Source organism: Mauremys reevesii, linkage group 16 (genome assembly GCF_016161935.1).
Source record: "Mauremys reevesii isolate NIE-2019 linkage group 16, ASM1616193v1, whole genome shotgun sequence".
NCBI lineage: Eukaryota > Metazoa > Chordata > Testudines > Geoemydidae > Mauremys > Mauremys reevesii.
The window spans coordinates 31,137,791-31,165,397 of NC_052638.1; the positions used below are offsets into that span (position 1 = coordinate 31,137,791).

General features: G+C 40.1%; 2 long non-coding RNA genes across 2 annotated transcripts in view; one reads left to right on the forward strand and one right to left on the reverse strand.

Annotated features, from left to right (window-relative positions):
- Positions 1-27,607, forward strand: part of LOC120384642 — a 61,501-nt gene that overhangs the window by 19,921 nt on the left and 13,973 nt on the right. The window contains exons 3-5 of the long non-coding RNA XR_005589008.1: positions 13,972-14,048; positions 17,995-18,059; positions 18,314-18,432. This is a non-coding gene — a long non-coding RNA (uncharacterized LOC120384642). The remainder of the gene's footprint in view (positions 1-13,971; positions 14,049-17,994; positions 18,060-18,313; positions 18,433-27,607) is intronic.
- Positions 13,996-26,688, reverse strand: LOC120384643. The gene is made up of 3 exons (XR_005589009.1): positions 26,574-26,688; positions 17,341-17,504; positions 13,996-14,306 (listed from the first exon to the last, which is right to left on the reverse strand). It is a non-coding gene; the product is annotated as an uncharacterized LOC120384643 (long non-coding RNA).

Here is a 27,607-nt window from a genome sequence, read left to right on the forward strand (position 1 = left end):
AAGTAGGAAGATTGTCTCACATTCAGGAATGAATTCAGCTTGATATTAAACAACTGACTCTTGAAAACACATCAAGTGGTAGTTCTCAGCCTTTCTGACTCAGTTTGTGCTCCGTCTTTCTCTTGTCACACACACAGTCCCATTTTACTTTGTTAACAATCTTCATAACTACTGTAACTTATTCTCTTGTGTTAAGTAGTGCACTTCTTTGTAATATTTTTAATGATTTAAAGAAAAACCTATAGTTTGTGCTGAGTAACTGTTTACCTTGACATGCTTCTGCAATTCATCTGGGATGAAAAATAGTTCTTTCTGCATCTACTACCTTTCTAATAACAAACCTCAAGAGAAATAATGAAAATCTAAAAGAAAGAACGCTTGGAATTGTTTAAACATTGTTTTTCTCTTTTTTTGAAACCCGTGCTTGTAAACACTGTCTTTTGTTTACATTGGACCAGTTTGCTAATATTAGTTGGTCTTGGCTATAGAATAAGTAACATTGCATTCTGGCATCAAAATGAGACTACAGAAAGAAAACACAAAATTGCCATTTGAAACAAAGGAGAGAAAATGACTATTCATTCCTGCTAGTGTTTCATGGGTTGTTTTGTTTTTGTTTCTTTGGATGGGGGTTGCATTTTATGAGGAGATGCAGAGCTGTACAAACTCAGAAAAAAATATCTCAGATGTCTTTCAGAAATCTCTGTGTAAATGCAAAAATGGCATCATAATTAGTCTTAAAAAACCCACCTAAATGTTTTCTTTTTACTGTGGGTTCATGCATTCTGTATTTCACCAATGAATCCCTTTTGCTTTACTGACAGACCCATTTAGCACTGAACCCTTCTCTTTGATATTCAAGCTTCTGATGTATCTGTCCATATTTCATTCATTTTAACCCACTTATTTGAAGTTACTCCCTGAAAACTGGATGGCTCTGATTTTTCATAGGTGCAAAACACCTGCAATCTTCATTGACTGCAGTTGGAATTTTAGGTTCTCAGGACCTCTGAAAATCAGGAGCATTGACAGTTCAAATGTAACCGCACCAGAAAGGAAAATTCACTCCTGTTTTGTTCCCTGCTAATACTTTAACAATGTATGAGAGAGCATTATTCTATAGAACAGACACATAACACGCCACCAAAACTTCTAGAATCCAGGCCATGCTCAAAAGTCTTTGTGTCTCTTTGTGCCCCACTATACTTGTGATTTCTCATAACACCACTTCATGTTTACAGAAATTCCCCTTTAGAATTCAAATCATTCTTAGAGGTGCTGACATAGTATGACCCTGAAGAAGAGTTCTGTGGCCCTCGAAAGGTTGTCTCTTTCATCATCAGAAGTTGGCCCAGTAAAAAATATTACCTCACCACTTTGTCTCTTTCAGAAAGATTTCAGACAATGCTGTACAGACAATTAAAAGTAGCCGAATAGACCATAAAATAAAAACTGGACTGAACTTAAACTCAACCTTTTGCAGTTTGTTTAACCTTCTTCATAGATTAAAATTCTTTTTGTTAGAATACTCTTTAAATATTAAAATAAAAAAGGAAATCTTTTTGGCTGGTATCTTCAGATCTTCTAATCTTGCATGCTTCTGTGGGTTAGAGGAACCTCAGAATGTGTTGAATTCCTCTGACCTGAAAGTCTGAAATGTGAAGCCAACAAAGGGGCCCTTTAACCTGAAAACCATAATGTCCATTTAATTTGTGTAACTTTACAGAGTATTCTAAAAATGTAATTTGAACTTTGAATGCATTTTTACAATGAAGTGCCATAGGTTCCATGCAATGTAAAGGATGCCAGCTAATTGGAAGGATAGACAAGAAACAGATAACACTGAATACTCTCATTGAAGTACACATTTTTTGTGACAACCTGTAAATACAGAACACTTGCAGAATTAGTGTTAAAATCACAGTATTGGTACTACTTAGCTAAACTTCTAAGATCAACAAGTCTGCCTTATGAAATCATCAAGTATTTATTTAGGAAGATTTCACAAAAGTCCTTGGATCACATTTTTTACAATAAAGGTTTCATAAAGTGAGTGTGCATCCTAATTGTTTATTTACACAATATTAATATTCAGACAGAAGGATCATGGAAGCTCTGTTAATTAAATATAAATTAATGTGGTGGAATATTTAATTATCTATTCTACACCTCACAACTAATGATTATGTAAATGCCTTGCATTTATTCTTGTTCCCAGGAAATTAACTTAATGGCCTTCAACAAATGAACATTTTGTATGCATTGCAGGACACTTTATCTAAATTTTAACAGCATGGTATTAGTTTCAGATAATAACATGATTACACAATTTAAAATGTAAATGTATACAACACTTTTTTGGTTTTCTTGCTTTTACACTGGAATATAAAGTAGAACAGAAAGCTTCTTATGGGATTTAAACCCTGAAGTCCCATGGTCTAGTTTGTGGCCAGCCCTTGGATTTCTTTCTTTTATCCTCTCTTCAGAGGCGATCCACAGCTGAAATCCTTGTGCTCTCCTACTCACAAGGACTGGTCCTAGTAATTGCTGCTAGCATTCTCATAAGGGCCTAAGTAGCACTGACAAGAGGGACAGCGAGAAGGGGAGAAAATGGCCTACCCCACCATTCACCCATTCCAGTGGAGCTGAGCAGTCACAGAGAGATGTCTGCACAGAGTCCTCTTCAAGGGTGGCACAGAAGGTCAACTTCCTAAAAGCTCCAGAACACATAGTGGATCTCTGAAGGTCAGTGACTTCCAGAGTTCCTGCTAATGGCTCTTCACCACCCTAATGCAGGGCTCTGAATTAATGCTGCAATTTACTGTTAAAGATATTGCTCAATGGGCTTCAAAAAGAGCCTATGTTTGCAACAGACAAGGAAACTAAAACAAATTTTTTTGAAAGGCAAGTGTGTTTTCAGTAGATAGTTAAATCGGTGCTTACACACAAAGTCATCCATAAAGGAAACCATTTGATATTTACGTATAGAAAATACATCAGCGCACTGCAGTATTTTCATCCTCCAATTTTTTTTTTATTTTTTTTATTATTTTTTTACTTTTTATTTTTTGAATTATCAGGCAGTTTTGCATGTGTTCCCCTTGGAACCAAAAATACTTTCAACTAATCTGAGGACGAGATTACTGTAATTACTACAAGTACCATTAACTGCCACTAAAGTACATACCGGATATAGATTTAATTTGCCAGGAAAAAAGTTCCTTGCTACAAACTGTTGTAATTAATATGCACTCCATCACAGAAATTAATATAGAAAAGTTATGCTGCTCTAGAGGGGAGGAGTGGAGGTTATTTAGGTCTTATGTATGACTCAAAAAAGAAGACTGCTGATTACAGGCTATACATCTGTAGGCCTAGAAATACCAGTGCAGACAACCAAACAGAGCGTTTTCCATCCCAGAGAAATTATTGGCTGGATGCACTACAGTGAGAGAGGCAGAATACTGAGGGCCAGATCCAGTACATATTGGAGTCAATAGAAATACTCCAACTGATTTCAAGGGGCTTTGAATTAGTCCTTCCGTGACTAAGCTGAAAATGTAACAGAAAAATTATACTTACATTTTCAAAACATTTTCCTTATTTTACCATAGTGTCACAATGCTGAAGTGTCTTTGAGCATTGGGATCCAATTTCTTAGATAGGTGTGAAAAATGTGTAATTCCTACTGCGTGGTGCAGTTCCTCACCATACCAGGCAACTTATTTCAATGCAATCATTAGTTTAATATCATTAGTTTAATATTTTAATTGATTTTGCTACGATATTGCTTCATATCTGTAAGATGGCAAGTGTTTGATTTATTCAGGATACCACAGGAGTATGCCAAGCGCCTATCCTCTGAAAATCAAGCCCCACTAAAGCATCTCAAATGGAGCTCCAAAAATCACTAGTCACATCTGAAAATATGTCAAATCCCAGAGCTAGAAGGCTTAGAAAGATAGAAATCTCTGCTCTGTCTACAGAGGATGAGGGAAAAGTCCGCTCTGGCAGCCTCATTTACATGAATTACAATTAGGGCTTTTGATTAATCACATGATTAACTAAAAAAAAATTAATTGCGATTAAAAATATTAATTGCAGTTTTAATTGCACTGTTGATAGAATATCAATTGAAATTTATTAAATATTTTGGATTTTTTTCTACATTTTCATAGACATATTTTGTGTTGTAATTGAAATCAAAGTGTATATTTTTTTATTCCAAATATTTGCCAAATATTTACACTGTAAAAATGATAAACAAAAGAAATAGTATTTTTCAATTCACCTGATACAAGCACTGTAGGGCAATCTCTTTGTCATGAAAGTACAATTACAAATGTAGATTTTTTTTTTTTTGTTACATAACTCCACTCAGTCCTACTTCTTGTTCAGCCAAACACTCAGGGTAGGTCTATACTTACCTGCCGGGTCGACGCGTAGAGTTCGACTTCTCGGAGTTCGAACTATCGCGTCTAATCTAGACGCGATAGTTCGAACTCCGAACGTGCTCCCGTCGACTCCGGAACTCCACCACCGCGAACGGCAGTGGCGGAGTCGACGGGGGAGCTGCGGACTTCGATCCCTCGGCGTCTGGACGGGTGAGTAGTTAGAACTAAGGTAGTTCGAGTTCAGCTACGCTATTCACGTAGCTGAACTTGCGTACCTTAGTTCAACACCCCCCCCCAGTGTAGACCAGGCCTAAGACAAACAATTTGTTTACATTTACAGGAGATAATGCTGCTCACTTCTTGTTTACAATGTTACCTGAAAGTGAGAACAGGCATTTGCATGACACTTTTGTAGCAAGAATTTCAAGGTATTTACATGCCAGATATGGTAAACATTGGTATGCCTCTTCATGCTTCGGCCACAATTCCAGAGGACATGCTTCCATGCTGATGACACTCATTAAAAATATGTGTTAATTAAATTCGTGACTGAACTCCTTGAAGGAGAATTGTATGTCCCTTAGTCTGTTTTACTCACATTATGCCATATATTTCATGTTAAAGTAGTCTCAGATGATGACCCAGCACATGTTGTTCATTTTAAGAACACTGCAAATTTGACAAAACGCAAAGACGGTACTAATACGAGATTTCTATAGATAACTACAGTACTCGACGCAAGGTTTAAGAATCTGATGTGCCTTCCAAAATCGGAGAGGGACGAGATGTGGAGCATGCTTTCAGAAGTCTTAAAAGAGCAACACTTCAATGCAGAAACTATAGAACCTGAATCACCAAAAAAAGAAAATCAACCTTCTCTGCTGGTGGTATCTGACTCAGATAATGAAAATGAACATGCATCGGTCCACAATCTTTTGGATTGTTATCAAGCAGAACCCATCAGCAGCATGAAAAAATGGAATGGTGGTTGAAGCATGAAGAGACATATGAATCTTTAGCGCATCTGGCACGTTAATATATGCCATGAGAACGCCTGTTTTCACTTTCAGGTGACATTGTAAACAAGAAGTGGGCAGCATTATCTCCTGCAAATGTGAACAAACTTGTTTGTCTGAGCTATTGGCTGAACAGGAAGTAGGACTGAGTGGATTTGCAGGCTCTAACATTTTACATTGTTTTATTTTTGAATGAAAGTTTTTTTTGTTACGTAATTCTACATTTGTAATTTCAACTTTCATGATAAAGAGGTTGCATTACAGTACTTGTATTAGGCGAATACTATATACTATTTATTTTATTTTTTTATAGTGCAAATACTTGTAATCAAAAATAAAGTGAGCACTGTACACTTTGCATTATGTGTTGTAATTGAAATCAATATATTTGAAAATGTAGAAAACATCCAAAATAAATGGTATTCTATTATTGTTTAACAGTGCAAATAATTATGATTAATTTTTTAATCGCTTGACAGCCCTAATTATAATATTGGTTACCCATCGTTCCACATACTGTATTTTGTTCCACTAATAAGAATTTATCAATATTGATTGTTACTGTAACTGCATTCAGGGAAAGGCTTGGGAATTATTGTGTAGATCACCCTGATGTTACAGGGAATGGACTCTGATTTGGAAATGGAATTTCATTTCAACAAGAGTGGGCAGATGTCTCAGACTTGGAATGCAGGATCTCTGTCCCAGGAAGCTGAGACTTTGTGCCAGGGTAATGTTTTGCTTTGGGTTCCCTGCCTAGAGATTCTGAACCCTGTGTGGAGCAATTCTGTGGGCCTGGAACAGCAGTTGTAAAGAGCTGACATCACAGTGAGGCCTCAGGGGACCAGTGTTTGTGGCACAGACCTGGTCTTCATAAGATGGTCTGACCAGACCAGCAGTGGAAGAACTGGATTCAGCACTGGACCAGTTAGCTGCACATCAGAGTGGGACCTGGTGGTGTGGCCTTTGCTGGACTGAAGTAGACAGGCAGAGGACAGCCAACTCCTGATGCCCCTGATTACAACTCAGTTCAGTTGGACTTATCAGTGCAGTTTCTGTGGGTGGGAACTGCTTTGTGACTCAGAGGTTTGGACGTCAACAATCCAACAATTCATAAATTGGAACTGTGGATTGGCCATCCTCCTGATACACTGATTGGATTGTGCTCCTTTCATTGTATGCAAATATAGATAGCTATCCTATTTTTTTCCCTTGTTGTTCCAAATAAAAGGTGTTTGGAAGTGGGGAAGAACTATTTGCAAAGATGATCAAGGAGGTTAGATAGAGCCGGTCAAAAGAATTTTTGGAAAATGCAGTTTTATTGAAATCAGAACACTTCACAGATATTTTTTTTAATGAGAATTTCTTCAGAAAAAAAATGAGAGGTTTTGACCAGCCTTAGTTTAAATGGTTGAAGTTGCAAGGAACCAGATAAAAATAGTAGAAAGAGAAACTTCTTTGTCAAAACATCAGGAGTTATATCATTGGTGGGACGGCCTGAACCACAACTCAAATTCTTTGAAATAATGGACTCCTCTATGCCACAAAGTTAACAGTAGTCAAGCAAAAAAGATTAACCTGGTTTGAGTTGAACTGTATTATAATAACATAGACAAGATAGATGAGGTAGTAGCTTTTATTGGACCAACTTCTGTTGGTGGAAGGTACAAGCTTTCAAGCTACACAGCTCTTTTGGTCTAGGAAAGAAAGCAATCAAGCAGAGTGTCTGAGCTAACTACAAGTTGGGACAGATGGTTAATCAGAAGGGTTAATGTGGGAACTGGTTACTTGAAATGAAATGAGCAATCTGGGGGTTAGATTGTTGTACATAAAAGGTTTGAATTGAGCAATTAAGGGTAGCAGGCAATGTGGTCTGTTACAAATTGTTGTAATGAACCATAAAACCAGTGTCTCTGTTAAGTTCATGACTGATGGTGTCTAGCAGAGTTATGAATTTAATTTCCCAGGCTTGCCTTTTGAAGGTGTTGTGCAGGTTTCCCTTGAGGACAAATATTGAAAGATCAGATATGGAGTAACCATTTTGTGAAAAGTGGTGATAAGGTGTTTTTGTCTTCCTTCATTTTTCTATGCGAGTTCATTTGAGAGTGTAGTGGTTGTCAGATTTCATCCATATAGTTGTTGTTGTTGGGGCATTTGATGCACTGGATGAGGTACACCACCATTTGTGATAAGCATGTTTAGGACCCATGAAAGGCTTATTGTAGGGGAGTGGGGTATTGATCATTGTAGCAGTGGAGTTATGTCTGCAAGTTTTGCAACTGTTTTGACAGGCTCTAGCACTGTTTTGAGTTGGTGTGCCCTGGTCTGTGGGGAGCTTGCTTCTGATAATGAGGTGGGAGGGAGGGATTATTTGAAGGCCAGAAGACAAGGGTTGAAAAAGATTTCTTTCAGGACATTGTGCCCATCAAATATGGCTTGTAAGTGTTTATGTGATAGCCCATATAGGTTCCAGTGTGGGGTGGTAGGTGACAATTAGGGCTGTGGAGTCATTGAAGCAGGTTATCCAGGAGTATTTGGTTGGCCCTTCCAATAATGTGATCTAGTTCTCTGGTGTGTCCTTGTTTAATGAAGGCAGTTTTAAGTGTGTTTGTGTATCCCAGACTGTCTCCTTAGAGCAAACTCTGTGGTATCTGAGTGGCTGGCTGTAGATGACAGAGCTTTGGTGTGTCTAGGGTGGTTGCTGGATCTGGGGAGATGTGATGGTGATCAGTTGGTTCTTTGGAATGTTCCTTCCATTTCTAGCATTCCACTGTTGAAGCTGATCATGTTGTCCAGGAAGTTGATGCTTGTGTTGGAGTGTCATGGCCGGGTCATGGTCAGCCAGACCAGCTAGTCAGAGCCACAGTCTGCAGTCACAAGAGAGGAGTCGAATCAGGACAGGTCAGGATATCAGGAGGTCAAAGGCAGGAGACAAATTGGAGAGCAGAACCATGAGTCAGATGTCAGGAGTCAACTGAAGTCAGAATGCCAGGAAATCAAGGCAGAGGAGCGGGAGTGGGAGGCACAGAGTTCAGAGTAGTGTGGAGCCCAGTTGTTTGGCTAGCTAGCTGCTGCTAGATTAAGTCAGGTTGGCCAATCAGCTGCTCTGGCAATCTGCCAATTGGACCTCAGGAGCAAAGCCTCACACTGGGCCTGGGCTTAGTGGATCATAGGTAAGCAATTGTCAGCAGGGGAGTGTTGCCAGAGAAGTGTTGGAGTGTGGCCATTCCCATAAATGCTGCAGGCTCTGACTGAAGACCCCTCTGTCATGACAGAGTGTAATGGGTGGGTGGTGGTTGTTGAAGTTGTTGTAGAAAGCTATGAAGGAGTTTAGACCTGTCCAGAGGATGAAAATATCAATGATGTATCTTAGGTACATTGTTGATTTCCTGGTGCTTTTTTCCAGAAAGTCTTTCTCAAGGTGGGCCATGAAGAGATTGGCATATTGGCGAGCCATCTTGTTACCCATGTCTGCTCCCATGGTATGGGATTAAATGGATGAGTTTGCAAATGTGTTTTGGGTGGATTTCCAAGTGTTGTGCATTATCTTGGTTGTATATGAGGAAGACAGCAATTCCCACGTGGGGAGGTTTCATCGCTGGTGGCAAAGATAGTGTTCTGGGGGAGATTGGTAATGCTGTGGAGTATAATAACGTAGTATGTTTCTGTGGGTGGAAGTAAACTGTGTGTTATCTACAGGTTAAAAAATTGTGCATTAACTTGGGTAGCTAAAGCCCAACTTTGTCATGTTTCTTTAACCTGGTTATAAAATAGTTTGAGAAGCAGGACATAAAAACCCTGCATTAATAGTCAATTGTGCAGCATAGACAGGCCTAAACATTGCTATTTGTCTTGATAAAAATAATAAGTGATTTCTCCTGTTTTGTTCCGGACCAAAGAATGTACCAGTTCTGTTTGCCATGTCCTGCTGACATTTGGATCACACTGGTAGAATAGATGTAAAACTGATTTTTACTGTCAGAAGAGCAGAAGAGGTGGGAGGGCATCACCTGGCCCATTCCTTTGCACTTTGTGACTAAGCTTTGACACAGATGGCTTTCCCCTGCACGGCAGTAGCCTGTGAAACCCATTGAGAAAATGGTCTAGGTGATGTTTGATCCAAGACAAAGGATAGAGCAGCTTGAAAGTGAATTCTCCACACATGTCATGTCAAAACGCGAAGTATTTTTACAGCTATGAAGCATGGTTTGGGGAGAAGGAGGAATATTTTTTTCCTCCACTTTGAAGTGATATTCTTCATTTTTTTTTTTTTTAAGATGCAATGGCTGTAATTAGAAAGAGGAATGCAATTGGAGATAAAGCTGGAGAACCAAGGGACTGAATTGGTTGAATACTCACTTTTTAATGTATTATTATTTATTATTAATTATTATTATCTTATGTATTTATTTTGTTAAAACATAAACAATGGCTGAGATATGGGGTTATTTTGGAGTAAAGGAAATTGGGTCAACACTGCACTTGTAGAGCCACATTTTCATAGGCCCCTTAACCTGTCTTCTAAATCAATTAACTGTTATTGCTAATAATAATCCTTAACCCTTCTATACTTGTAAGTGTTTTTCATCTTTAATGCACTTTACACTAGAGATTGGCCCTGAAAAGATTACTTGGGGATATTTGGATATGAAGTTTGCAAGTCAGGCCAAGCTCATTAATGGGCCAGTCCAGAACAACAAATACAAACACAACCAAAGTTAGGGAGGTCTGGATTCATATTCAGTTCTGTAGACAAAGTTTGTAAGTGTGGCTATTTTACACATTATAGAGAGAAGGTGGGTCAGATGGTATTTTTTTCTTTTACCTCTCTCTCACTGACAGAGGTTTGTCCAATAAAAGATATTGCCTCACCCACCTTATATCTCTAATATCCCAGGACCAACATGGCTACAACAACACAGCATACTTTTACACCAGTTAGCTAATTAGCCATCTTTGATCATCTCTAGTAACTAAAATATTTTTCTAAGAAAGTGTTGATGACATTTCTAAAATTGAAAAACCTTTGACTAGCTCTACTAATGAGTTAATTTTCTCCACATCTTTTAGAGGTATGTCTGTTACCATTTTACGGATGGTTGTCTAAGGCAGATTGGTAAAAGCTGGGTGATCCCATTCCCAGTTTATTCATAGACAAATCATTCTGACCAACATTTTCAAAAGTGCTCACTAATTTGAGGTGCTTTTTTGTCTTTTTTTTTAAGAAGTCAAAAATGTTAGAAATTTGAGAAACTTGGTGTCTAATTTTCAGAGATGCTAACCACCTGTATCTGAAATTAAAAGGATTTAAGAGTGCTCAGCAGTATTTTTCAAACTATTGGGCCCTAGGCATCTCAATTTGAGGTATTCTAAATTAGAAGATTATTTTAAAAAATGGTGCTAGTGATTTGTCTAAGACCGCACAGAGACTTGGTGTCAGATCCAAGAGAGCGCCTATGAGCTCATTGTCCTCAGAACCTGGGTTAGATTATTCCTTGCTTTCATCTGCATGTGCAAAATCCAGGGTTTTGAATAAACAAATGCTGGAGGCATACACAAATCTGGGCTTCTGTATATGTATGCAAATGATTTCACCTGCAAGCCTTAGGTTGTAAATTTGGAGAACATTTTTTAATTTTTTTATGTTGTATGTTCCTAAAAGCTCATGCTTCATTGGCCACCTGCAGGGGTCAGGAAAGAATTCCTTCCAGCTCTCCCTCCCCAACATACTCTGTTTGGTTGGTTTTTGCCTCCTTTCTCAGAAGCATCCCACCAATGTATTAACAAAAGAACATTGGCTAAGTGATCCAAAGTAGAAGGAATAAAGTTAGAAAGAGTTACAAACAAAAGTAAAAATACACTTTCTCATGGCTAAGACCTAACTTAACAAGAACAATCTTTCTTCAAGGTTCTTACCAATCTTCCATTCCCAGAGACTTCAACCCCCAGGGTTGAAGGACCCATCTTTCTCAGAAGCATCAGAGATGACCATGGCTGTAATTGAAACACTGGGTGGGGTGGGCCAGTGCTCTGAAGAGCCACCAACCATTCTTTCTCTCTCAGGTGCTTGGCTGGTTAGTTCTCTCTTACATGCTCAGGGTTTGACTGCTGCAATGCTTTGGTCTAATGTCTGTTCTTTTGTGCTGGGAGTAGCCTGTGATATACTGGAGGTCAAACTAGATAATATGGTGGCCCCTTCTGTCCTTAGCCTCTGCGATTATGACTCTAAAATGTGGACTTAATGTCTTGTCAGTTTCTAATTTTATTAAATCTTTTATTAATCAAACCAATTAAAACACTATAACACAATTCTATTTCAAAATATTACAACTAGTTCATTACCCCTTCAAAAGGAGAGAAGGGTCAAAGCCTTCACATGGTCCACCCCCAGCCTCCAGCTGTGGAGCTGTTGTCTCCATGAATTAACAAATCCATTTTTAAACTAATATGAAGAGATGACTATTTTTAAAGCCTCTTCACTAGAACCTGATGCGCTGTTCTAGGGTGAAATAAAGGATCGTAGCTTTTTGCTTAAGATCATTTTTGATAATGCTAAGTACATGTTGAAAACACTTTGTTCTTCAGATTCAGAAAATGTACACATTTATTCTCATTCACTTGTCATAATTGTCATCCAAAAATCAGTTGAACAATCACAGTGAAGTGCAGCCCATGAAAGCCCATTGATCAAATTGAAATTAATTAGTTTACATTGTATTCTTTATGCAATATGATCCATCCCAGACATCTTGTTCAGGGTTACACATGTGTCTCTGAGATAGCTGTGTGTCTCTGCAATACAAATGAGTGAAACTACAGTAAGTAACACACAAGGTCCAGAATTTTACATCTTGCCTCTTCTGAATCCCTTGCTGATTATGTTACTTGGTGTATCTACTATGCATTCAGATGCTAGAATAACTTCCATTTTCTTTTATTTTTGTGACAAATGAATGAGTCAACTAGTTCTTTCTGAAAGTGAGAAATGTTTATCGTAATCCTGCTTAGAGATGAGCAACCTCTCGTGATGAGCTCAGCAAACAAGACTTAGTTCTCAAGGAGAGCTGAGTGCATGCAACAATCCTGTGGGGTACTCAACGCTTTGCAGGATCGGTCCTCAAATGAGAAATGAAAAGAAGGAAGCGAATGACAAAGAGGAGAAAAATAATTGTTTTGCATGTCTGTTTTGACCAATTCAACTCTCACTGAAGTCAATGGGAATCTTTCCACCGAGTTTAATGAGAAATGATCAAGCACTTAATTAACTTTCTGTAACCCTGAGTGCTGTACCACTTAAACATCTACCTATGCAGAGACTGTTGTTGGAATGGCATGGATTTAAGGCTCTGTCCCTTAGATACTCTAAAGTGGGAGTTCTGTGTACAGAACAGCTACAGATGTCGCACTCATAATGGTTTGCCAGGGTAATATTTACCTGAGCCCTGTTCCCCTAAGTGTTGGAACTCTGCAAAAGAGATTAAAGGGGACACAATAGGACAGTAGCAAGTGATCCAGGAGAGTTTAGTTTGAAAATAAGTAGCAATGAGGCTTGGACAAATCTACATGGCAAAATGATAAAAATGCCATCACAAGACTAGACGAGAGCTCACAGCATTATTACCTCTGGTAGTATGGTCTATTCCCGGTTCTCTGGCTGAGGCATCAGTCCTACACTCTGATCTGCACAGAGCCCCATTTTAATGTTAAATGAAATATTTCTTCACAGTTGATAACTCTGTAAATATTTTGCAATATACTTTAAATTCCCCCAAACAAGCTAAGGCTCAGAGGCAGGAGCAGGTTGCAAGAAAGTAACAGTTGCCACAGTGCTGTCAGAGAGGGTACATGTTAATATCAGAGAGAACTCCTAGCTACCACTGTGATGACAGTTACTCCCTAAAATATAATAGGTTACTATTACACTTTTCATTTCACATTTGTACATAGTACCTATTGGACTAGGAGGCATTTATCATCCCTTTTCATACCTATCAAACAAGCAGAGAGTTTATCAATTCCTGTGATTTCCAAGGGGCTCGCTGAAATTTAATGAAATCCCCATTTAAATTTTGGACCAAGCCCTGCAATCATTTCATATTTGTAAGTATTGGACTACTAAATCAATATGAGTACTGAGCATAGATCCTGACCTTGCAAATAATTACTACTAGGCATAGTGCTTATTACTGTGAATAGTTTTATGGAAGTCAGTGCACTATTTACAACAATGTGGTAAAATCAATGGGAAACAGGATGAGGCCCTATGCCTGATAGTAAGTATTTCTAGGATCTGGCCCAATGAGACCAAGGTAAATACCTGATTCATATGAAACTCTTCACATTAAGTTTTGATGGTGGTGGTGGGTTTTTTTGTTTTTGTGTGTTTAGTATTGTTCACTCAAACACAGAGCTAATTCTGCACACACATTCTAAGTGACTCTTACTTAATCAGAAATAAGCTGAACTATGTATTTCATAATCAACCAGCAGAACTCTACTGTATGTGTTCATCTTGTCTAAATGCTAAAGTAAACACCAAACTTCTGTTCTCTGACTTGCAGGAGCTAGGCAGAGCAGTGGGGGTTTCAATTAAAATCCACAGGAAAGGAAAGGAATATGTCAATAAAACCACAGACTTGTAAGTACTGCATACTAGTTTGCAAACAAACACAGCAAGCATTCTTGGAGTACGAGTCTATTACTGTAAATTTAGACTGAATGCACGATGTTGAAGGTGACTGTCCCAGCATGATCTTCCTTCATTGCGTGTACAGTGGAATGCTCTCTAGCTTCGTTCAATAGCTCGATTTAGACATAGTGCAATGAGACTATTAGTAATCGGGAAAAACTCCATGAAGAGGAAGAACCACTTGAGGAAGATTAGGACTGTCTTGTTCTGTTTTAAAAGCAAATGCAAAGTAAAAGAATATGAGATGTGGACTGATTTTCAGGCACTATTGATTGTACATTACTTTTGTTTAATGTAGACATTGGTTGAACAGAAATGTAAATGACGTGATTTGAATGATACCTCTTTTGCAAATATTAGTTGTCATTAGAATAGATTATGTTGATAATTAATTAGTTATAGAAAGGGTGTAATCACTGTGTAGAAAAGATTGCATATTTTACAGTGATGGAATCTTGAAGGAGGGCAGCCAAGGTGAAGGGAGTATATCAACAATTTACAGTTTATAGAATACTATATACTCTAATGCATTTTTTAAGTGCAATGCACCCTATGGTGTTTTTTATTGCAATCATATTAAAGAGATGAACCATTTAGAGCAAACAATATGGTTTACCTAATTAATTAAGTGCAGCTTAGGCTTAGTGCAGGTTAATAACTAGCATTAAATATACTGGCTTCACATTATGTTTGAACTATTAATAAAGTAAACTTATTAACTGCCTAGAATATTACAATTAGTTCTGAACTCATAAAGAAAAAATAATCGCTCCTACAGCAGAAAAGGTATAGAAATATGCAACTGGTTTTTTTTTGTTTGCTTCTCTTTAAGCAGTCTTTCTTTCTTTCTTCTAAACAGCTATATTTTGAGGAATTAAAAAAACACAAATAAAAAAAACCTCAGCTTTGAAATTGGCAGTACAGCATTTGACACCACTGTAGTTCGATCTCCCTAGTGATTTAGGGAGTCATTTTCAAAAGCGCTCAGGCTTGGATTAACTCTGCTCCCATTGAAGTCAAATTTACCATTTGCTGGCTCACATCTGAAAATCTGTATAGGAGGTGTAAAATCCTGCCATGTTAAGACCTCAATTTTGCAAAGATTTATGCATGTGCTCAATCTTATGCACTGTGAACCATCCCATTGGAATCAACATGCCAGTCTATGCAGGAAGCCTAAAATGTCAACACTCACTTAGCACAACAATAAATGATTTGACAAGGTTCAAGGTAGTGGAGGAAAAGGCCCTGTGACATAGGCTGCAAGATCTCTTGAGATCAAGAATGTAACTCATGCTCTGTCATAATCTAAGGAGAGTCATGTGTAGTTATTTTATGAAACTTCTACATGAACTCCCACTGTTATACAGATGGCCAAGGGAAGCAGCTTCCTATGCAACCCATAAAATGATGGATATCAAAGGGCAGTATCGAAACAACATCTTAGTAGCATTAGGGAGCACAGTTCTGATGGCTATGTTATGTTTCTGGTGAGATATAAAAGCAAAGTTTTGGCTCTGTGTAGTTAAATAAATAAAACAAAACTCCAATGTCTCTTTTCATAAGCGTTCTAGAGTGGGTATCCTTGTCAAATTCCAGCTGGACTAGAATATGCATCCTACCTAAAATGTCACCTGAGATTTCAGCTAGCTATGGCATTCTTCATGTTTTATCCCAAACTGTTGTTGTTGTACACTATTTAGAGAGTAGGTATTCTTCCTGTAGAGTCACTGATCCTCTGCAATTCGGACCTGTGGCAGGGTGACGACTCATTGGCATGGCTCCTCCTGCTGGTCATCTCGGGAATTCGCTCTTTCCAGCCCAGAGCACCCTCTACAGGCCAGTGTCTCGTCTGCCACTGGCCCCATGTCCCTCCCAGACCCCGGTGCCCTTTACCCAGGGTTTCTGCCCTCAGCAGTACCCCCACAGTCTCTGGATCTCCCCACCCAGGGGACCCCCAACCCTCTATCCTCCCCTTGCTTCAGTGGCTACTGCCAGTCATTCTCTAGCCCCCTCTGCAGCCCTAGTACCCTTTTGTGGGCCCTTAACTAGGCCTGCAGCCTGGGGCTTTGCTAGGCAGGAGCTCCCAAGCGCTTCCCCAGCCCTGCTCCACCCTAGATACCTTCCTCAGCTTCCCAGGCAGCCAGGTCCTTCTCTCTCAATGAAGCTAGAGAAAGTGTCTGTGTTCTGGCTTCTGGCCCACAGCCCTCTTATAAGGGCCAGCAGGTCCCTTTTTAAGCTGGCCACAGCTGTGGCTGCTTTCCCCATCAGCCTACCTTTTTCCCAGCGGCAGCCCTCTCCAGGGCTGCTTTAACCCCTTCGGGGCCTGAGCGGGGTGACCACCCCGCTACAAGACCTAATATCTTTTCATTAATATTCTTGAGCAGGACTATTTGATGAACCTAATGCAAAGCACATCATTTTCTATTTTCATCTAAGTGATCTTATGACTTCGTTCTGGTGCACTGATGGAATGTAAAATCCAAACAAGTGCTATTTGACATTATTTTGGCCTCCCCTGTCCAGACTCCAGTGGCATTTGCCAATGACTCCAGTGCAGTTGCCAATGTATGACAGCAGGGATTTTATTTAGAAAATTGGTTTCTTTAGTGGTACTTTAATATCTAGCACTATTGTTCCCAACCTTTTTCACCATATCAAGATTTCCTTCTCCATGGTGAGGCTGTCCCAGGATTTCCTTCCCATCTATCCAGGATCCCACTCCCATTTAGCAGTATAACAAGGGCAGATGGACACTAGTTCACATGCACATGTACCCATCCTGGTACTGTAGCAGTAATAAAGGTTTAGCTCACAAGAGTGCTAGCAAGAAATGGAAACTCTGTTTCTTAGCTCAGTAATATCACCTTGGTAAGGTTCTGAAAGCAAATATGTTTATCACATTACAGGGGTTGGTATCCACTAAGACCAGCAGTTACTGTTACATCTTCCCTGTATTGAAAAGGCAAATAAAACATAACAATCAGACAAGGCAACTAATACAGCCAATTAATGACTACTCACTAGGTATGCAGTCAATTCTTGTTCCTACAACAGTTTTTTTTTTCTGCAATGTCCTGTTAAATTGAGATGGAGCCACTATCTCTGCTTGCTGACCCTGTTAGTTTTGTTGATGTAATCTCCACTTGTAGTTGGCCAACTCCTGGAACTGTGGACTGAGCCTCTAGGGGGTGCTACCAAATGAACTACAACAATAATGGCTACCAGAGCCCCCTCTCACCATTTCACAGCATTCTGGAATTCAGGAGCAGGGGCAGAACAGACTAGAAACTCCTCTTGAAGCCAGCAGGGATGCTTCTGAATGGGTTGATATGGACGAGGAGTTTGCGGGCCACTGCTAAGCCCAGGGCTGCTCAATTCCTCAGTGGGCTAGGACAGCTAGACCTTAAGACAAAGACAATTTTAGTATTGATGTTTGACTTTGGGAGCTCAGAGAGACGCAGAACAGCTCAGGGGTCGCTGATTAACTCCCTGTTCCCACATTTGAGCTTATGCTCAAATAAATTTGTTAGTCTCTAAGGTGCCACAAGGATTGTTTCTTGCTGTTGTAAACAAGGGTGTTGAACTAGAACCTAATGGTGTGGTAGGGCCTGGGCTACCCTATCTGCTCCAGCCAAGGACTTTGGAGAAGAATACTGTAAACCCAGCAGACCTAGGGCTGTCCAGCCCCACTAGAATGAAACTTTTGACTCAACATTATCCTGAAGGGAACAGATTATTGAGGATCTAGCCGGACGGCTGGGTCATAACAAAGACTTGGTGAACACAGAAGTCAGTGGGGTGGTAAAAGGATGGAGTAATTCCTCATTTTGCTGCAAAGGTGTGCTACAGGTTAAGGCCCATATGCCAAGTACCTTTTGTTTGTTTGTTTAAGATGGCCAAAGGTCATAGTGCTGGAGCATTCATCTTTAGACTCATCCTCAGCCTACCACCTGCCAGGTAAGATGCCAGAGAGAAGTCTGGAAAGAGTTTTGAGTGTTGGGAGTGGGAGATTTGGGGTGGGGTGGACTTAGCATTTATTAATTAATCCTAATATTTCCTTCATCCAGATCCTATTTTCCTCATCCTAATGGATTCCTCCTTTGTTGTGTTTGTTAGTGGTGTTGTTTCTTTCCTGGGATTTGTGTTTTTCTTCTTGTGTGCTGGGTTTTATACTTTTTGCCAGCAGTGATAGTGTTATTCATTTTCCCAAGGGATAGCAACCCTTGTATCCAACCACAATTTGGGTGGAGGCACCACGTGTCACAAAACAGAACCCAATGGAGGTGAGGAGAAGGGAGAAGTCACTCCAAGTAACAAGCCGTAGAGAAATGTAAGTATTTCCGTAGTATATAAGCAAGAACACAAGAAACATGAAAGGAACTCTACAAAAACAACAACAAACAATTAAATGTTAATGAACCTGAGTGGGAACCTTTCCAGAAGAGAAATGAGACAAAAGACTTTACATGATCTCTTGATCGTCCCACAGGACCCGTTTGCCTAAAATAGGTTTAATCTCTGAGATGAAAAAGTCATCCATGATACACAACCTACTGCCTTACAACCAGTTCATGTGATGACACACTGTACTTTTAAAGTGTAGGTCAGAGTTCACATGTATAATGAAAACACAGGGGTCATGGGAAAGCTCATCTTTGATCATGAAATAACTGTGTATATAGCTCAGGGAGCTTATCTATCCATTGTTTATAAACATAAATATGTATTTTTCCTTTGTGTTCAAAGGCTGCGTTGTAACTGAAGAACTAACATGACCTGAATCTCTTTATTAATATAATTAAAGTACTCTAGAGATGCTTCAAATGCCTCTGATTCCCCAAATGGTGCCCTTGGTAAACTATTGGTCTTCAATACCTAAAATATGGATTATTTAATCAGTTATTAAATAGGTAGGTAGATAAACTATTGTGACAGAGTCAGGCCGGATGGCTACAGGAGAGTGATAGAAGGCAGATATATTAGCCCCAGGTTAAGTAGGGCCCCTTTCGCTGGGTAAGGTAACAAGGAAGGTTCCAGAACAATCAGGAACTTTCTGGAATCAATTAAGGCAGGCTAATCAAAGCACCTGGGTTTAAAAGGGAGCTCACTTCAGTTTGTGGTGTGCGTGTGAGGAGCTGGGAGCAAGGAGCTGAGAGTGAGAAGGTGAGCTGCTGGAGGACTGAGGAGTACAAGTGTTATCAGACACCAGGAGGAAGGTCCTGTGGTGAGGATAAAGGTGGTGTTTGGAGGAGGCCATGGGGAAGTAGCCCAGGGAGTTGTAGCTGTCATGCAGCTGTTACAGTAGGCACTAAAGACAGCTGCAATCCACAGGGCCCTGGGCTGGAACCCGGAGTAGAAGGCGGGCCCGGGTTCCCCCCAAAACTTCCTAGATCCTGATCCAACACAGGAGGATCTCTGAGGCTAGTAAAATCTGCCAATAAGTGCTGGACTCACCAAGGTAGAGGAGGAACTTTGTGACACTATGTAGGTTCCCTGGTGCCTCTTCTCCTTTGCCCATGTACCTTTCTGTTGAATTGAAGACTAAACTACTTGAAAAATTAACTGATGATGGTAAAATCAACCCTATTCAATGGGAATATTCCAGAGTCTGATGGGTTGGGTTCACAGTTTGGGACCAGGGCACAAATGTTGCCTTTTTTTAAAAACATGTGTGGCCAAAGTTGAGTATGTATTAGCTAACAGGATTGTCCCTGTATTTCCAAAACTCCAAGCAGAGAGATATATATACTTTGTTGGCTGTACTCTTTTTAAGATATAAAATGAAGAGGCTTTACCTAGGGGGAAGTACAGTATGTAGGTATTCGTAAATATCCCTGAAATTGTTCCTCATTTTTCAAGCATTTTAAAAAAAAAGATATTGTAAGACATTGTGCCCACACCAGAATACATCATTCAATCTCTCGATGGATAAATGGGGAAGAGTTGTCAGTAGTCCATTGAAATTTCAGTGTGAGAAGGCCTGCCAGCTGGCTAATCACAACGGAATAATAAAAATTGATATTCTGTGAATATCGCTACAGGAGCAGCCATTTGCTAAAGGACATTCAAAATCAAATGTCCAATTGGCAGCTGATACCTACTTGACCCTTGAAGGGTTACCTCATGTATACAGAAGGTAAAAAGGCAATTAGCTTATTGCTGCAGCAAGCAGTACATTTGGCTGTGTGGTCACAGAAAGAAACATCTACTATTCCACTGAGAATAACCACCTGGCCAATGTTTGGCCAATGGGATCTGAAAGAGACCAACTGGCATTGTTTGCTTTATATTTCTCCTTGGTTTGATGCTTGCCTGCTCATTAGTGGAGGAATGTTTGGTGGAGTGTGTAACAGCGCAGCCTTCGGTAAATTTGCTAATGACTAAGTACTGTATTTTGATGTTGTTTAGCTGAATAGGCAAAGGTAGATAGCGGTTGATTAGCCAAATGACTAAGTGTCAGTTAGAGTTTGTTGCTAATGGTTCGAGCCAGTCTGTGTTGCATATGGGCAGCACAGAAGGGCTTTGCCCAAGTCAAACACAATGCACACAAGAGAAGGGGCAGTATGGGTGCTGTGACAGCCTTCACTGTGTACTCCATCCCATGTGTGCACACACAGTCATGGCTAGCTTGACTGGCATGACCCTTCTGCATCTCCTCTGGGATGCTTAGATTTCAATGTTTCAGTCAGGCCATGACTGGAATGAGAAGCCCTAGCATTCAGAGCAGTGTAATAATGCTCTGACTGACCCTGGTGTGAATATATGGGATCGGGAGGCTTCCTGAGTCCTATGCCACTTTGTACTCCTGCACAGTGATGGAGATAGTTTTGCCTTAAGGTTATTTGAAAACACACCATTGACAGGCAACAGCAATCAAGGAAAGCATGGCTTTGCATTTAGTCTGAACAATTGGGCCCAGATTCCCCAATACCTCCTGGATGCATCTGGTTCTGGATCCCTGATCCTCAGGCCAAAGTTTTGCCAGCCTGGTTCAGATTGGTGTTTACAGCAGCCTCTACGATGCTCTAAACTGTGACTAGCTATGGCAACTGAGGTTGGTACATCAGCTAGAGCCTGCCAGAGTGCAAGCAGTGCTCTGGTCACACCCACAATATGTCCCCTACACTTGGGGCTGAGAAGATGGAAATGAAGGAGGCTACTTCACAAGCTTTATATTAGCTGAGGATTTCCCCCATGCAAGACAGTTCTACCAAATTTGCTACCCCACTGTAACAGCAGACTGGTATAAGCGTGGGGACTTCTGGCTCTTGAGTTTTAGATTTTTTTTTTTAATTATTTAAAATGCAGTTTGAACAGGTAAACTTCTACCTGCTGTACCCACTAACACATGCAGAAGTGCAAGAATAATTTGAGGGCATTTCACAACAGCTCCAATCAGTTACTGTGAAAATGAATAATGACTGCTTACTGGACCATTGCTTGATGAATTGTAGGTATATATTTATACCCACTTTTCTGTAATTATGGCTGTCTCTCCATTTATTTTGTTAGTTTAAATGTGCTTCCTGTTATCTTACCTTGTGGGGGGGGCAATAAAAAGCCTTACATTAAAATGTATCTTACACTAAAAAATTCTATGGTGATGTCTTAAGTTGCTCAGTAGTTTGATGCAATATCACATTCCTTTTTTCCGCACCACCTATGATGAGAACATCTATTGTCTGCTTTTTTCTTTATTTAAAATTCCAGAGTGTAGGCTTATTTCCAAAGAGAACTTCTCTAAATTGGATCATTAAACCATTTCACAATTCAGCAAGGGATTCTATCTGTGGCCCCAATTCTGCAATCTGACCCAGGCAGGCAGAGCCGTGTGCCTGTGCAGCGCCCCCGTTGAATTTGATGGAAGCATATGGTCCACCCACACAGATCAGATTGCAAGATAGAGCTTAAATATCCATGTCATAACATGCTGCTTAATGCTATATATATTACAGAACATTTCCGCAGTTGAGGGAGAGCTCACAGTATTGTTAATAGAGTTGCATGTCTAGTTCCTTCCACCGTATTTATCTGAATATAGACACACACATCTTGTGTTAGGTTTCCAAAAGCAGTGATGGAGATTTAGGCCCGTGCTTTCCATGTATTTTAATAGAAGATGGTGACTAAATCCCCAGCGCTGCTTTGAAAACCTCAACCTATATGCATTACAAGGAATTTATGTACTTGCATGGACATGCCCTGGGGAGTATTTTGCACGTATACGTTTAAAGACGTAGTATTACTTTAAAAGTTACTAAGCAGTTACTGATTTTTATGTTGTTCACAAGCTATTTGTACATCCTAGTTCACTGGAAGATTTGGCATATCTCTAGTATTTTAAAATATTACAGTCCTAGTTCAGGGGCCTCATCCTGAAAATCCTTAATCATGTCCTAAGCAAATTGGACTAAATAGAGGGCCTAAATTAGCTGTTACCACTCAAGAAAGAGATGTTAGGGTCATCATGGATAGTTCTCTGAAAACATTCACTCAGTGTACAGCAATCAAAAAAACTAAATGTTGAACCATTAGGAAAGGCACAGAGAATAAGACTGAATATATAATGTCACTATATAAATCCATGATAGCGCCACACCTTGAGTACTGGATGCAGTTCTGGTTGCCCCATCTCAAAAAAAGATAGAGTAGAATTGGAAAATGTATAGAAAAGGGCAACAAATTATTAGGGGCATGGAACAGCTTCCATATGTGGAGAGATAGATGGGGACTGTCCATCTTAGAAAGGAGATGACAGTGTGGAGAAAGTAAATAAGGAAATTGTGTTTATCCATTCACATAACATAAGAACCAGGGGTCACCCAATGAAGTTAATAGGAAGCAGGTTTAAAACAAACATCAGGAAGTACTTCTTCAGGCAACATATGGACCTCATTGCCAAGGGATGTTATGAAATCTAAAAGCATAACTGGGTTCAAAAAAGAATTGCCGGTAGATAAGTTTGTAGAGGATAGGTCCATCAATGGCTATTAGTCAAGAGGGTCAGAGTTGCAGCCCTTGATCTGGATGCCACTAAACCTCTGACTACCAGAAGCTGGGACAGGATGACTAGGGGATGGATCATTTACTATTTGCCCTGTTCACTCCCTCTGAAGCATTTTGGCACTAGCCACTGTCAGAAGACCAGATACTCAGCTAGATGGACCATAGGGCATATTTATATTCTTAAATAGGGCTCTTTTGTAGGGATAGACCTCTGTACGGTTCTGACTCCAAACATTATCACATCAGATATCAATCCATGGGTTTAGCTATGCGCAAATGAAATGTTCTGAATCCAGTACCATTTAGAACTAATTGGTGCAGGTAAAAAAGTGAATACTCAGAGCTGCCCATTTTACAAGGGGAATTTTTTTATTACCTTCACCTTTAAAAGTCTTAAAAAACTTGACTCTAATGAAAAACCTTTAAATAAAAATCTGATCATTCTTCTCAGTCCCAAGTCAACCAAGTTCAAACCACAATGAGAATGTTAGCAGTTGCTTGTTCTGCAGCAAAAGGGCTTTTTAAATGATTCATGAGGACATTAAAGTATTTTCTTCATTCAATCAACTTTAAAAATAATAATTTGATTATTTCACTAGAATTTCCATTCAGTAATTAAATAATCATTTCATTTGATTGTAGTTAACTCCTTAACCAAATGCTCTCAAATGTTTAAAAATCAGTCGTTTCAGGTTCTAGTTAAATAAATTAAGCATTTGTGTATTTTATTGGTTGAGAAAAGTGTGAGGCCTCACATGCAGCTGCATGGTATTTCTGTTTGTTTGTAGCACAATACTTTCTGAATGCTACACCAGATCAACTCCATATATTCGGGGAATGTTCTAGGTGTCAATGGGTAAAACTCTAGTGAAAAAATATAATAATCAGAAAACATAAAAGGAGGAGACACAGAGCCCCTGGCATCAAGTTAGTAGAGCCAGCAGCTTTAACCACCTCTGTCATTGATCAAAGAACCCATTGAATGGAGGAGTGAGATGCAGGTTGGTTTCATGCAAAACAAGCAACCATATAATCTTATTTTTTGTATCCTTCCGCCTCATTCACCTCTCTTTCTCTCTGTTATGTCATGATGAAAACCTGCAATACCTGTGGACCTCAGTGGCACTTGGCTGAGGTGCTCAGGCGGAAGCAGTAGACTCATGATTTTAACTCTGGACATCCTAAGTTCAGTCGTTGCTGTTGGTCTTGGCTGTCACACTCAGCAGCTCACAAATGCTGCTCAGCACCTTATAGGATTGTGGATGTTATGAATCATGCTTCCAGGCTGCTCACTGCAGTGTGCTACTTGCATCTATAGTACCCAAAGGGCTAGATTTTAAAGGTAGGTGCCTAGAGGGATTTTAAAATGCATCCAAGTGCCTAATGCTTTGGTGCTCAGGCACTTTCGGAAATCCCACTAAGCACCTATCTGCATCTTTTGGCTCCTAAATACCTTTTAAAATGTGGCCCAACATGCTTCGAAATGGGCAAGCAGTTAGAGTGCAAAAGTTAAGAATCAGACTTTCTGACTAGGCACTGCAGGATGTAGCAGAGAGGAAAGAGAATACAAGGAGGTCCACATCCTAACTCTCTATTTCTATTCACCCCTATGGAAAGGCTGACCAGAATCCCATTTGGTTATATAATCTCTACTCCTTTCTAGCATCTCTGTTGGGAATACAGGTGAAAATGCTGGCCCCATTTAAGTCAATGGGAGCTTCCCCAGGATTTCACCCAAAGTTTCTGCAAGGGAGGAAGGAGAGGTGGCATGAGGGAGCAGTCATGGTGGTCTCTCACACACCAGTGGAGTCTGCTGCATCTGTTTAAAGGTGGCCCAGAGGCCATAAGGTCAGCCAAAGTTCTGAGTTGGTCATGATTCATTTCGGGGAGTTCTGCTACAGCCTAAGCCTTGCATACTTCTAACGTGCCTGATGGCACCTAGGACATAACTGTGCACAAAGAGAGGGGGAAACCCCTTTCATCTTTGTGGAAAACACAAAGTCTAATCTGGCACACAATGCTATAAACATCACCCAGTCTTGATTTTTAAAATGTTAATTTATCTTCCCAAATTACAATGCTCACATATGGCTCATAATTGCAGTATCATGGAGTGTCAATTTAGCAAAACAGATGTATTTTTTTTTTAAGAGTGGCACTGTTTGCAAAAGCACTCTATTCTCCATGGGTGTGCATGCTGCTTCTACCTTCTGCTTCAGTACCTAGATATTGATATTGCTGAACTAAATGCAGTTTTCTGCTTCAAGTATATAAAATATTAAAACTTGGGCCAGCAAAGGCCTTTATTTTGAGAGCATTTAGAAGATGGGGATAGTGCTGAATAAAGCTAGTTAAGGCAAATGTTTACATATGCAGTAACCAACTTCCATTTCTTATTGTGGCGCCAGTCAGACCAAAAGCCATGAGAGGTTGTCAGATTACCCACAAATTAGGAAAAAAGACCTGCATTTCTCAGAATGGTGTATGAAATAAATGTTGTATTAGTCTCAGGAACAGTAGAAGGGAATGATTCATAATGCCTGCCCTGGTAAATTAGGAACTAATCCTGTCAAGGGCTGAGCACCGTCAGTTCCCATTGACATCAGTGGGAGTTATAGCTACTCAGCAGCAAGTATGAATTGCTCAGAAGCGCAGAAAATGCTTTTTAATGGGGTCAGCATCCACCTCTCCTGAGTGCAGCCTCTAGTTGGGTGTATCTGCAGTCTTTAAACCAGTCCCAGCCCTGGTATGGGGCCACATCCCCAGGGCTTCCTCCCTGGAGACACTATCTTCCTGCAGGCCTCCCCAGGCTCAGTCCCTACAGCCAGCCAGGCACTCCTTCATTGCTCCTCTGATCCCTGCTGGCAAACTGCCTTTGGCTCAGTCCTAACAGCCAGCCAGGAGCTTCTTGCTCCCCCAGTCTCTGCTCCCCACTTAGTTGTCCATTGCGCTGCAGTTCTTTCAGCTAGCCAGACATGCAGTCATTTCTTCTCTAGCTTCCAGCAGGAACTAACTATTGCTTTATTCTGCAGCTCCTTTTTATAGGGCCTTCCTGGGCCCTGATTGGCTGCAGGGGATGCAGCCACTCTAGCCTGCTTCAAGGACCTCTCCACTACTCCTTTCCTGGGATGGGTGTGATGGACACCTGAGGCCTCCAGCAGGGGCCTTTGGGCCTAGTCCACCCCATCACAGGTACCCATTGACTTCGGCTGGATTTTCAATTTAGCCCTCTATGAGGTGCTGAGCCCAAGATTTGAGTGAGGTGCTGACCCCTACCTAAGGGACCCCCCTCAGCTCCTGGTGAAGTCATCTTACAAGCTTGGACCCTTAAAACTGTCCCAAGCCTCTGGACACGTGAATCTTAGGGAAATTGTTGGCAAAACTTTATCCTTTATCCATCATTTTGGCTAGTCTGCTGCCGTTCTGAGTCAAATGCGCATAGTCCCATTTTTACATAAATCTTACCTGTCCTGTAGTTAGGGCATGTCTTTGTCACAAGAACTCAAAGTTATTCAGTGGAATTAATCCCACAGGACAGGGAAACTTCTTTAAGAGAGGTGGGATTTTAAGGCTCCAGGACTGTAGCAAACTCTTACTAAAAATGCCCAGGTAGTCATGGTAACTATATCCATGGAAGCTGCTGGCATCCGACACCCATGACAATTGATGTAAACAATGTCATTTTGTGAGCCAAATGTCTGAAAATGAAAAAAAAATCATACACTATACATTTACCCATGAATTTGTCATCACAGATCACTTTGTACATATGTACCCACCCATCTGTATAATGTATTTTCATGATGTCAAAGATATACGCAAAGCTTTAGTTTTATGTTTGTATTGTCAAAGGTTCATTCCTTTGTTGGGACTGATTATGTTGGAGAATTTCAATGGGAATGGAGGGTGTCAGTGTCTTGTAGGAGCCATTTAGCCCTGCACGGAATCAGGTCTACTATCCCTGCACCATCTTGACTAGATCAGGATCAAATCCGGCATTGGAAATCTTTTGTGTAGGAGCTTCCTCAATATGCCTTGGAACCTTTTTCTCCTAGTTAGAAAGCATTCCCTCATCCTTAACTTCAGTGAAATTCCTGCTTTCTTCATTCTGAAAAAGAATTAGCTCACAAAGAGTTTGCCCGAATTCCTTGTTTGTCTCCATATTGTTTAATCCATTATTTCTTTACTGACAGTAAACTAGGATCTATCTGGCTTTAAGAAAATCTGTAACTAAAAACACTTCCTTACAGTTTGTATGAGTGTCAACCTCTAGAAATATTTTAACCAGTATCTTTAAAAAAATGGAGAAATACTTGAGACTTAGTTTTTATGAAAGCTTCTGAGAATTGGACAGTTTTAACTCCCTGATGGAGAGGAAGGCAATTATGTCCCCTACAAATATTATTATTCTGAATTAAGTTCTCTCAATTTCCACTGCTAATTATTTACAGCAACTTGTCTTAAAGCTCTGTAAAACAAGAGGTCTAACTAATCATTTT